Genomic DNA, 10,712 nt, shown 5'->3' on the forward strand with positions numbered 1-10,712 from the left:
GTGAATGAGAAAAATAAACTCAAATGGTATTGTGCTAAGAGAAATGTCAGATAGAGAAAGACAAATACTGTATGATATCACTTATATGTGAAATATAAAAAATGCAACAAACACAGAGTGTAATAAAAAAGAAACATGTAGAGAACAAACTAGTGGTTATCAGAGGAAAAAGAGAGAAGGAGGGAGGAGCAAGATTGGGGTAGAGGATTAAGAGGTACAAAGTATTATGTGTAAAATAAGCTACAAGAATATATATTTACTGCACAGGGGATATATTTTAAAATAGCTATAAAGGGAGTATAATCCTTGAACCCTGTGACTTATATGCTATTATATATCAACTAGACTTCAATTTTTCAAAAAGGTTAAGGGTTTGTGAAACCCATGAATCTTCCACTTTTTCTTTTCTTGTCTCTGTACCTACCCTGTCTTGGGTGGAGGAAATTCTCCGTTGCCCAGACCATGCCACTTCCATCAGTACCTCCAACTTAGTTGCAAATATGATTAGTCCTCATATATTCCTCTAGTCCAATTAGATTGCACTTTCTTGAAAAGGCCTCTCCTAACTCTTGCAAGACTGTATGTCCCTCTAAGAGATCTTTGAAACCCTGAACTGAATCCTATTGAGCATTTATTCCACTGTGCTTCAATTAAAATGTACTTGTCCAATTCCTTATTAGACTGTGTATGGATTTGAAACTGGGTACTATTCTGTAATTAACTCCCTGCATGGCCTCTTAATCATGAATTACAAAAAGCATTAATATCCAACCTTACCCACAGTAAAAACAAAACAAAACAGGTGGTTTATGAGAAATGGTGATTTTCATGATGGAAAATCAAGGTAGAGTAGGTCTAACCAGGGGCTTATTTTGAGATTTTATATTATTTGGTCATTTTATTTTTATATTTATTTGAGTTAAATAAAATGTGTGTTAAGAATGCGTAATCTCTAAACATACAAATTCAATGTAGACTGTCATTTTTAACAGTGTTGTAGACATTAATTTTAAATTATTATGTAATAATAAGGATCTTTTATTGTTTACCAAAAATATTCTTTCATCCAAAAAGTCAGGATATGAGCATAAACTTATCCAAACAGGTTTAACCTCCATTGTCTATCACTAGTAAGCAAGCAGCTACAAGGATGTCACAAATATTTCTACATTATGTGATGCTGGCAGCCACTAAATTTGAAACCCTTATTTAACCATAAAAAAATCTTTCAAATGGTAATGATTCACTTGCTGATAAAAATAAAGCAAGACGCAAAATGGCCACTTTAACCTACATCCTGCTCTCTGAGCCCTGAGTACAGAGGAGATTAGAAAAAGTTCCATATTCTGCCCTTTCCTCTTTTATACCTTGATCTAGGGAAAAAACAAACAAACAAACAAACAAACAAAAAGCACCTCAGATAAGCAACTATTTTTACAATGTTTATTTTGATTCTTAGAGTTTGGGCAGACCTGGTAGCATACCGCTGCCATACTCCATAACACTGGAGACAAACTTGGCACCGCCAAGTCTGTGTGACAGATGCTCCTGGGACAATGGCTTTTCCTTATTTGTGACCATTGAGCTTTTTCTTTTCCTTCTGTTTCACGCACTTACTTTTTTTAAATCCAATTTTAGCATCCTGGTGTCTATTGTATAAATGAGCTTATTTCAAAGTTAATAGTGAAAAATCAGTGGTAGTGTGATTGAGTCTTTTTATTGTTATTATTAGTAGTAGATTTTATTTTTCAGAGCAGTTTTGAGTTTACAAAAAAATGAGCACATAGTATAGAGAGGTCCGATATATCTCTTCTCCCCATATATTTTCCCCTATTTATTAACACCTTGCATTATTGTGGTAACTTTGTTATAATTGAAGAACCAGTGTTGATACATTAGTATCAAAAAAGTCCATATTTACATTAAGGTTCATTTTTTGTATCCTACATTTCTGCAGGTGTTGAGAAATGCTTAATATCATGCCTCTACTGTTATCATATCATACAGAACAGTTTCAACCCCCCAAAAAAATATTTTGCACTCCACCTACTTATGCTGCCTCCTTCTCTGTGAACACCTGACAACCATTGAGCTTTTGCTGTCCTTGTAGTTTTCGATTTTTCAGAATGCCATATAGCTGGAGTCAAACTGTGTGTGTAGTCTCTTCAGATTGGCTTTTTTGACTTAACAATGTTACACATTCAAAGTTCCTCCATGTCTTTTGGTGGTTTGATAGATCTTTTATTTTTATTGCTAAATGATACGGATGGTGTTATCTGAATGTACCAGAATTTGTTTACCCATTTACCTACTGAAGGGTATCTTGGCTGCTTCCAATTTTTGTAATTATTAATAAAGCTGTTATTAACATTCATGTATAGGTTTTTGTGTGGATATAAGTTTGTGCCTCTTTTGGGTAAATGCTTAGGAATATCATTGCTAGACCATATGGTTAAGACTATGTTTAGCTTTTTTTTTTTTTTTTTCTTTTTTTTTTTATATGTTTAGCTTTTTAAGAAACTATAACCGTCACTGTACCATTTCACATTCCCACCAAGAAAGAATGGGAGTAATGAACGGGAGTTACTTCTGCTCCACATCCTCACCAGCATTTGCAGAGTTTGGGGTATTACCTTACGAAGTGTAAGGCCATGTTTAATGTTTGCTGTAGTGTCACAGACTTCAATTTCTCCTAGTATCCTTGCTTTGGTCTTCTCTATTGTTTTTTCTTCCTCTTTAATGAGACAGGAAGGCCAGAGGGGGCTGTAGTCAGTATTTCCCTTCCTCAAGTCAGATAAGTCCCTGATAAGATATTTTTCCTTAGTGAGGAGGCCCTTGTTATGGAGAACATTCTAGGTTTATTCGTAAATTGGTTATTTTTCCTCATTCCCTCCTTGAACCCAAGGGATTTTTTTTTTTTTTTTTTTTTTTTTTTTTTTTTGCCTTTTTGCTATTTCTTGGGCCGCTCCCGTGGCATATGGAGGTTCCCAGGCTAGGGGTCCAGTCGGAGCTGTAGCCACCGGCCTACGCCAGAGCCACAGCAACACGGGATCTGAGCCGCATCTGCAACCTACACCACAGCTCACGGCAACGCCGGATCGTTAACCCACTGAGCAAGGACAGGGATCGAACCCACAACCTCATGGTTCTTAGTCGGATTTGTTAACCACTGCGCCACGACGGGAACTCCCGGATTTTTCTCCTTTTTTAGTTCACTATGATAAAATAGTGAGACTCTTGGAAGTAAAACTTACAAAAGCCTGGGGCTTTTCTCTGACTGGGACCCCAGGAGTTTTTACCTCTTAAAGTAATCCATACTTGGCTGCTAGCATTTCATCTGTTACCATTTAATTATTCCTACCAACCCAACCGTTGGCTCCACTAGCTTCCAAACTCATTGGCTCACATTCTTTGTAATCTCCTGTCTCTCCAGTTTGGGGGGCCACAGTTTGCTCTGAGACCTCATTTCTCTAATGGATCTAAGAAGTTCTGTGGCTTTTCAGTTCCATTTTTTTTTTTTTTTTTCCGGCTGTGAGGATGTAAGTGATTATTTCTATGGTCTTTATAGGAGTCTGATGGCATCTTAATTCATCTGTGTAGCTTCACTCTTTAATATACTATGAGCCTAAAAAAGTAAAGTGACTGCAGTCTTCTCTCAGGTGTGAAAAGTCCCTGAGAGTCTGAACAGAAAAGAGAGACATAATCACCCACTTTAAAATTTTTTTTTAATTTTTTGTCTTTTTAGAGCTGCACCCATAGCACATGGAGTTTTCCAGGCTAGTGGTCAAATCGGAGATACAGCTGCCGGCCTACACCACAGCCACAGCAAGGTGGGATCCAAGCCACGTCTGCAACCTACACCATAGCTCGAAGACAACGAGGGATCTGAGCCAGGCCAGGGATCAAACCTGCATCCTCATGGTTCCTGGTCAGATTCATTAACCACTGAGCCATGACAGGAACTCCATAACCACTCACTTTTTATTAGGATTTATTTGAGCATATGGGATCTTTGAAATGCCTGATACTTTGAATGTCAGGAATTTTTTAATGATTTACAAAATTCGGCTTCTTTGTTTAATCTGAGTAAAAGAAAATCTTTTTGAATTCTGGTTTTTTCAATATCAAATTTAGTAGTTTATCTTTTTATTGTCATTCCTATGGGATATATATCTGCTATACAATTAATACAATTAGTTTTAAAGCTCGAATCAGTAGTTGTTGACCTATAAATTGTACTGTTAATTCCAAATTAGCTTTATCCAGTTATTTTAACAATTTTGTACATTTGGAAGAAAATAGACTGTAATTCATAGTCTTTTGCTTCATGGGTCATCACGTAATTAATTCAGTATTGCTATTTTTTTTTAAAGCACTGATAATTTTGTAAATACTTTTGAAATCCTCAGCTTGTGATCCTATTTGTCAGAAATTTGTTTATCTTGTGGGGATTTTTTTTACCTTGAATTCAACCAAGCATCAGTTCCCAGGAAGACTATGAAATCATATGTTCCCCTTATTGTTTTGATTCCGTTCCTCCTTGACAGGTCTAATTCTCAAAGAGGATACCAGTATGCAGGTTCAGGTTTCCTCATTTTACCACTTTATGAACATTCTCCTCCCAATTCTTGGCCAATTAAAAATTATTTTGAAAAAATATTCATAGTATATTTCATTTTTAGAAAGTCAGCCGTGTTACTGACTTATCAGTGTTAACCTGTTATCTAGTAACTGAACTCTTTGCACTTGCATCTTATCAGCAATGACAATAAGAATAGGACACAGTGAAATGTACAGAATAGCTTCCATGTGCCCATCAGCTTGTGTACAGTCATCTGTGATCTTCATGTTTACCCCCTGTGGAAGTGTGTCCTACAACTGTGTCCTGGGACATGCAGGTGGGAAGACATACCTGTGATATTAATCTTTAAAAAAGATTCAGATTTGAATTTGATTTGTGATAAAAATCATACAACAAATGGGCAGAAATTGCTAGGACAACAGAATTGAGGGAACATGGCATGGTAGGTAAAAAAGACAGGTGGGTGTTAGGAATTGGGAGCATAAGGGAGTTTGTGTTATCAGAACAACCAGACATCTGGCAGGTAGAAAGCGGCATTGACATTTGGCAGACACACAAGGTCAGAAAGTCCAAGCAGATGACAGAGGTGTTGTCACATGCCTGGAGCTCAGTAGCAGAACTAATTCCAGATAGATAAAAAAACAAAACCAAATCTGATTCCTATATGAGAGGATTTAAGACACCCAGATAAAGATTAAGATGTGGGGGGAAAATGTGAGAAACTTGGGATATAAGGCAGGTATTGTCTGAAGAAACAGTTTCTCACCTTGTTTGTAAAACTGCTAAAATTATCTCATGTTTCATGAGAGCTTATCACATTCCAGGAACTGTGCTAAGTCCTTTTCATCCACATTAATCCTATGAATTAGTACCGTCATCCTCCATTTGAAGACAAGAGAATAGAAGCTCAGGTTAGGTAAGTGGCAAAGATGTATGGCCACTTCAGAGGCTGACTTGGGATATGAAGCCAAGCCAATTGACCCAAGAACCCATTCAAAGAACCCGGTGGCAAAGGACTGTAACCAGTAAATACCCCTTATTTCCCTGCCACATCCTGGGCTGCTTCCTCTTCTCCTTCTACCTCATCACTAGTCCGACCGGCCTCAGGGTATAAAGAAATGCCACAGCAAGTGGAAACCAGACAGACTTTTAGGGCATGAGAAGAGACTGTTTTTCAGATGTCTTCCAATTGCTTGCTCTAGTTCCGGAGTAGTTCTCTAATCTCTAATCCATACATCGAATGCCTACTTTATGTTCACTATCTTTCTCTTCACTATCGTGCAATAGTCCTGTCTCTGATGAGATCATCTAGCAAGACTTGAACCAATTCTGAAAGTGTCAAGATATTATCAGAATCATTCTAAGGGCTTCTGCTTCTGGGCATAGGGATTCAAGATTTGGATGTAATTTCCATCTTCTAATTGCTCCCAGAAATCTCATACTCAACTGTATCAGAAGACTGGTGAATTGGGGGCCATTCCTAAAGAGATGAAGCCACAGAAATAACTCGCCCCTCAACAGGTCCACTGCAACTGTGGGTTTCTGTTCTGACCTCCACTCTGCGGTCAGCTCACTTTCTACGATTTCAGCCATCTCCTAAGAAAGAATTCCATTTGGAATCTTTTTTTTTTTTTTTTTTTTTTTTTTTGTCTTTTTTTGCCTTTTCTAGGGCTGCTCCCTCGGCACATGGAGTTCCCAGGCCAGAGATCTAATCGGAACTGTAGCCACCAGCCTACACCAGGGCCACAGCAACACAGGATCTGAGCTTTGTCTGCAGCCTACACTACAGCTCATGGCAACGCCAGATCCTTAACCCACTGAGCAAGGCCAGGGATCAAACCTGCAACCTCACAGTTCCTAGTCAGATTTGTTAACCACTGAGCCATGACAGGAACTCCCCTCAATTTCTGAGGTAAATTTTATTGTCCATATTCTTAAAAGATTATGGACAGGAAGAAAAGTGGTGGTTGATTTATAATTTGTTTATAAGAATATGTTCTTTCTCTGTTTGTAATGGGTTGAAATGTGTGTCCTCCCAAATGTATGTTAGAGACTTAATCTCCTGGTACCTTAGAATGTGACTTAATTTGGAAATAGGGGTGTTACAGACATAATTCATTAAGATTTTACTCTTCTAGGACAGACTATTAATCCAATATGATGATATCCTTATGAGATGACAATGTAAAGTTATACAAGAAAAACTCCCTGTGAAGCTGGAGATAGAAACTAAAGTTATGCATCTATGGTCCAAGGAGCACCAGGGACTAGCAGACACCATGAAAGCTAGGAAGAAGCAAGGAAGGACTCCATTCACCATCTCCAAGGAAGCATTGTCCTGCTAACATCTTGATTTTGGACATCTAGCCTCCAGAACTGTGAGAGAATACATCACTGTTGTTTCAAGCTTTTCACTTTGTGGTACTTTGTTACAGCATCCCAAGGAAATAAAAGTGCTGCCCATGCAACCTCAGGGTGAATTGTAGTTATCTACGTCTGTAATCTTACCACCCACCAGGCTCTGTCCATTGAATATGAAAAAACATGATATAGAGCCATGTCTGACAAAAGCTTGGAATGTCTATGTGTGTTTTGGCTGCCACTCTTGTTGTTATCCTCCACTGTGAGAACATAATGTACCAGATAATACCTCCTCCTTCCTCTTCAGCCTTTGAGTGAGAAGATGAATGAAAATGAGAAGAGCCCAACTACACCATCACTGAGCTAAACCCCTCAAGTGGCATGAACAAGAGATTAATTTCTCTTATTGTGAAGTCACTGATGTTTCGCAGTTGTTTGCTCTTTCAGTAAATACCAATGAAAAATGAAGAAATCCTGGAAAATAAAGCTGTATCTTTCCAAAGGAACCCATCTGATTAAAGAAATAATGAGCAAATTAACATATGCCATGATATATGTGATACAGATTCATATAAGGGAAGGTATACAGGCTTTTAGGAAATATTACAAAAAATACTATAGTAATTAGGAGTTATGGACCTTTGCACTGATTTAAGAAAAAATATGGTTTTATGATAACACAAAAGTGTCTTGTTTCATCTAGGACATAGGCATATATATTTAGAAGTAAAGAGCTATAAACAGTTTTAAAAGTTAGGGTTGATATTATGAAGAGAATTGGACCATACCTGGAGCTAAGAATGTGGGAATATCTGGTCTTGGCTAAAGTCAGATTACAGTTTCAAAAGAACACTTTGTCTGGCAGTATTATGGAAAATATCCCTTCTAGATTGTAATATTGTGGTGTCAAAAAACAAACAAACAAATCTGGACTTGGAAGAAACTTTGTTTGAAAGAATGACTGCAAGATGGTAGGGGGCTGGGAGGAGGTGGAGGAAGAACATTGTAATAAGGAGAACATTCTGACTTAGAGATCAGCAAGCATCTTAAGGGTGAGGCCAGATATATATTACATGATCTCACTTATATGTGGAACTTCAAAGCCACACTCATAGAAGCAGAGAAGAAGAGAATGATGGTTATCAGGGAGCTAAGGAGTGAAGGAAGTGGGGAGATGATGGTCAAAGGATTCAAACTTCCAGTTATAACATGAAAAACTCCAGGGAATCCAATGCATCTCATGGTGACTATAGTTAATAATATTGCACTGTGTACTTGAAATTTGCTGAGAGAGTAGATCTTCTGTGTTCTCACCATGCCCACAGAGTTCACTATAGGAGATGACAAATGTGTGAGTTAACTTGATGATGGTAATCAGTTTACAATGTATACTTATATCAATCATCACTTTGCACAAATTAAAGGTATACAATTTCTATTTGTCAGTTACACCTCAGTAAAGCTGGGGGTGGGAGAGTTAATCAGAAGGGTTTTTCTTTCATACAATGTCAACAAGGCTAGAAAATACTGAGTTGGAATTCCCATCATAGCGGAGCGGAAACAAATCTGACCAGGAACCATGAGGTTGCAGATTCAAACCCTGGCCTCGCCCACTGAGTTAAAGATCTGGCGTTGCCGTGAGCTGTGGTGTACATTGCAGATACAGCTTGGATCCTGCTTTGCTATGGCTGTGGCATAGGCCAGCGTCTACAGGTCCGATTGGACTCCTAGCCTGGGAACCTCCATACGCCGTGGGTGCAGCCCTAAAAAGCAAAAACAAAACAAAAAGAAAAAATACTCTGAGTGGAGAAGTGAGATGAATGGTAGTGTGATGGAATAGAAGATGAGAGACTGTTTTTCCTGAAGCCAGCCTGTTCTCAGGATGGGCTGTTGAAAAGAGTTGTTACTACTCAGCAATAAAAGAAGAAGAAATATCACCATTTGCAACAACATAGATGGGCCTTAAGGATATCATGCCAAATGAAATAAGTCAGATGGAGAAAGAAAAATACCACATGATTTAATTCTTAGGTGGAATCCAAAACAAGCAAACAAAAACACAAAACAAGTAAATAAACCAAACCAAATGCAAATATACAGAGAACAAAGAAATGGTTACCAACAGGGAATGGGCAGGGAGAGGGCAAAATGGGTAAAGGAGGGCAGTGTCTAGTGATGGATGGAAGCTAGGTTTTGGTGATGAGCCTGGTGTAGCACATACAGAAGCAGAAATAGAATGTCCCCGCATGAAGCATACAATGTTATAAAACAACCTTACCTCAATAAAAACAATAAACAGGCATTCTATATTAACTCAGCCTAACGGTAAGACAAAGTTCAAGGTACGGAGGGAAGGAGAGAATCATAACCAGAGTTTAGGTAACAAGCATTTTGTTCAGTTAATCATTTACATGGCAAAGCATAGCAATATGGAGGGTGTCTATGTCGCTGGTGAGCATGGAGACATCCTTGATTCTTACCAAAGTCTTATGGAGAAGGCTGTTTCTTTGCAATAAACCCCTTTCCAGAGGACAACAGGTGCAGGTCAACATTGTCAGCAATTCATGTGATTATAAATACATGAGAAGAGAAATCAAATGTGACGATGTTTCCCCTGAAATGGATTGTGCTCTCCACAGAACACCCAACCAAACAAGGAAGTACGTGAATATAGACTTGACAGTGAGGCTATCCAGTCAGCTTGTGAGGAGCTGAGCAATGCAGGGGGATTATTTCAGCTATTATTTCTTGTTACAAAAGATAATAACACATCTCTCACTGTACGGAATGGGGCAACTAGCCAAATCTTTGCAAACTGCAAAACTTCACGCATTATTTTACTATGTGTAAAATGAAAACTGGCTGAGCATATGTGAGAGTACAGAGGTGAAAGGGACAGGAAGAGCCCCATGTTCTCTCTGCTAGTTGGTTGGAACTTACTGCCATTTTGCCCCAGGCTTGCTTCCACATCTTGCTTAAGTAGGAAAGAATAAATCGGGCTTAGCTTGCCAGAGATAGAAACTGAATTCTCTTGAGTCTGGTACTTATTGAAAGCTGGGTTATGAAAAGCGATATTTACAGAGAGTTCTTTGAAGGGAGTGGATTCTATCTGTTTCCCTGGATATTTAAAATGTTAGTTTTTGATTAAAGCAGGCCATCAAAGAGCTTCATTCTTAGACTAACTTATTTTGTCTTCTTATAAAATAATTTCACTGAGCCAAGCTTCCATCTAGGTAGGAATGTAATGGACTTGGGGCAGATCTGAATTTAAATACTAGTCCTGTCACTTAATCATTGTGACCTTGAGGAGTTCCCATCTCAGCGCAGTGGCTAATGAATCCGACTAGGAACCATGAGGTTTCCGGTTCGGTCCCTGTCCTAGCTCAGTGGGTTAAGGATCTGGCGTTGCCGTGAGCTGTGGTGAAGGTTGCAGACGTGGCTGGGATCCCGCGTCGCTGTGGCTCTGGCGTAGGCCGATGGCTACAGCTCCGATTCGACCCCTAGCCTGGGAACCTCCATATGCCGAGGGAGCGGCCCAAGAAATAGCAAAAAGACAAAAAAAAAAAAAAAAAAAAAAAAAAAAAAAAAAAAATCATTGTGACCTTGAACAATTTATTCAAGATTTTTGAGCTCTATCTATAAATGAGGTTCATGTAGTAAATTCCTTATTAGGGTTTCTGGAAGATTACATGAAATGATATATTCAAAAAAGATTATTAAAATTTCTGGAAATAGTAAACCTCTTTTACGGTATGTTTACAGCTAAAAA

This window comes from Sus scrofa, chromosome 8, assembly GCF_000003025.6.
Source record: "Sus scrofa isolate TJ Tabasco breed Duroc chromosome 8, Sscrofa11.1, whole genome shotgun sequence".
Taxonomy (NCBI): domain Eukaryota; kingdom Metazoa; phylum Chordata; class Mammalia; order Artiodactyla; family Suidae; genus Sus; species Sus scrofa.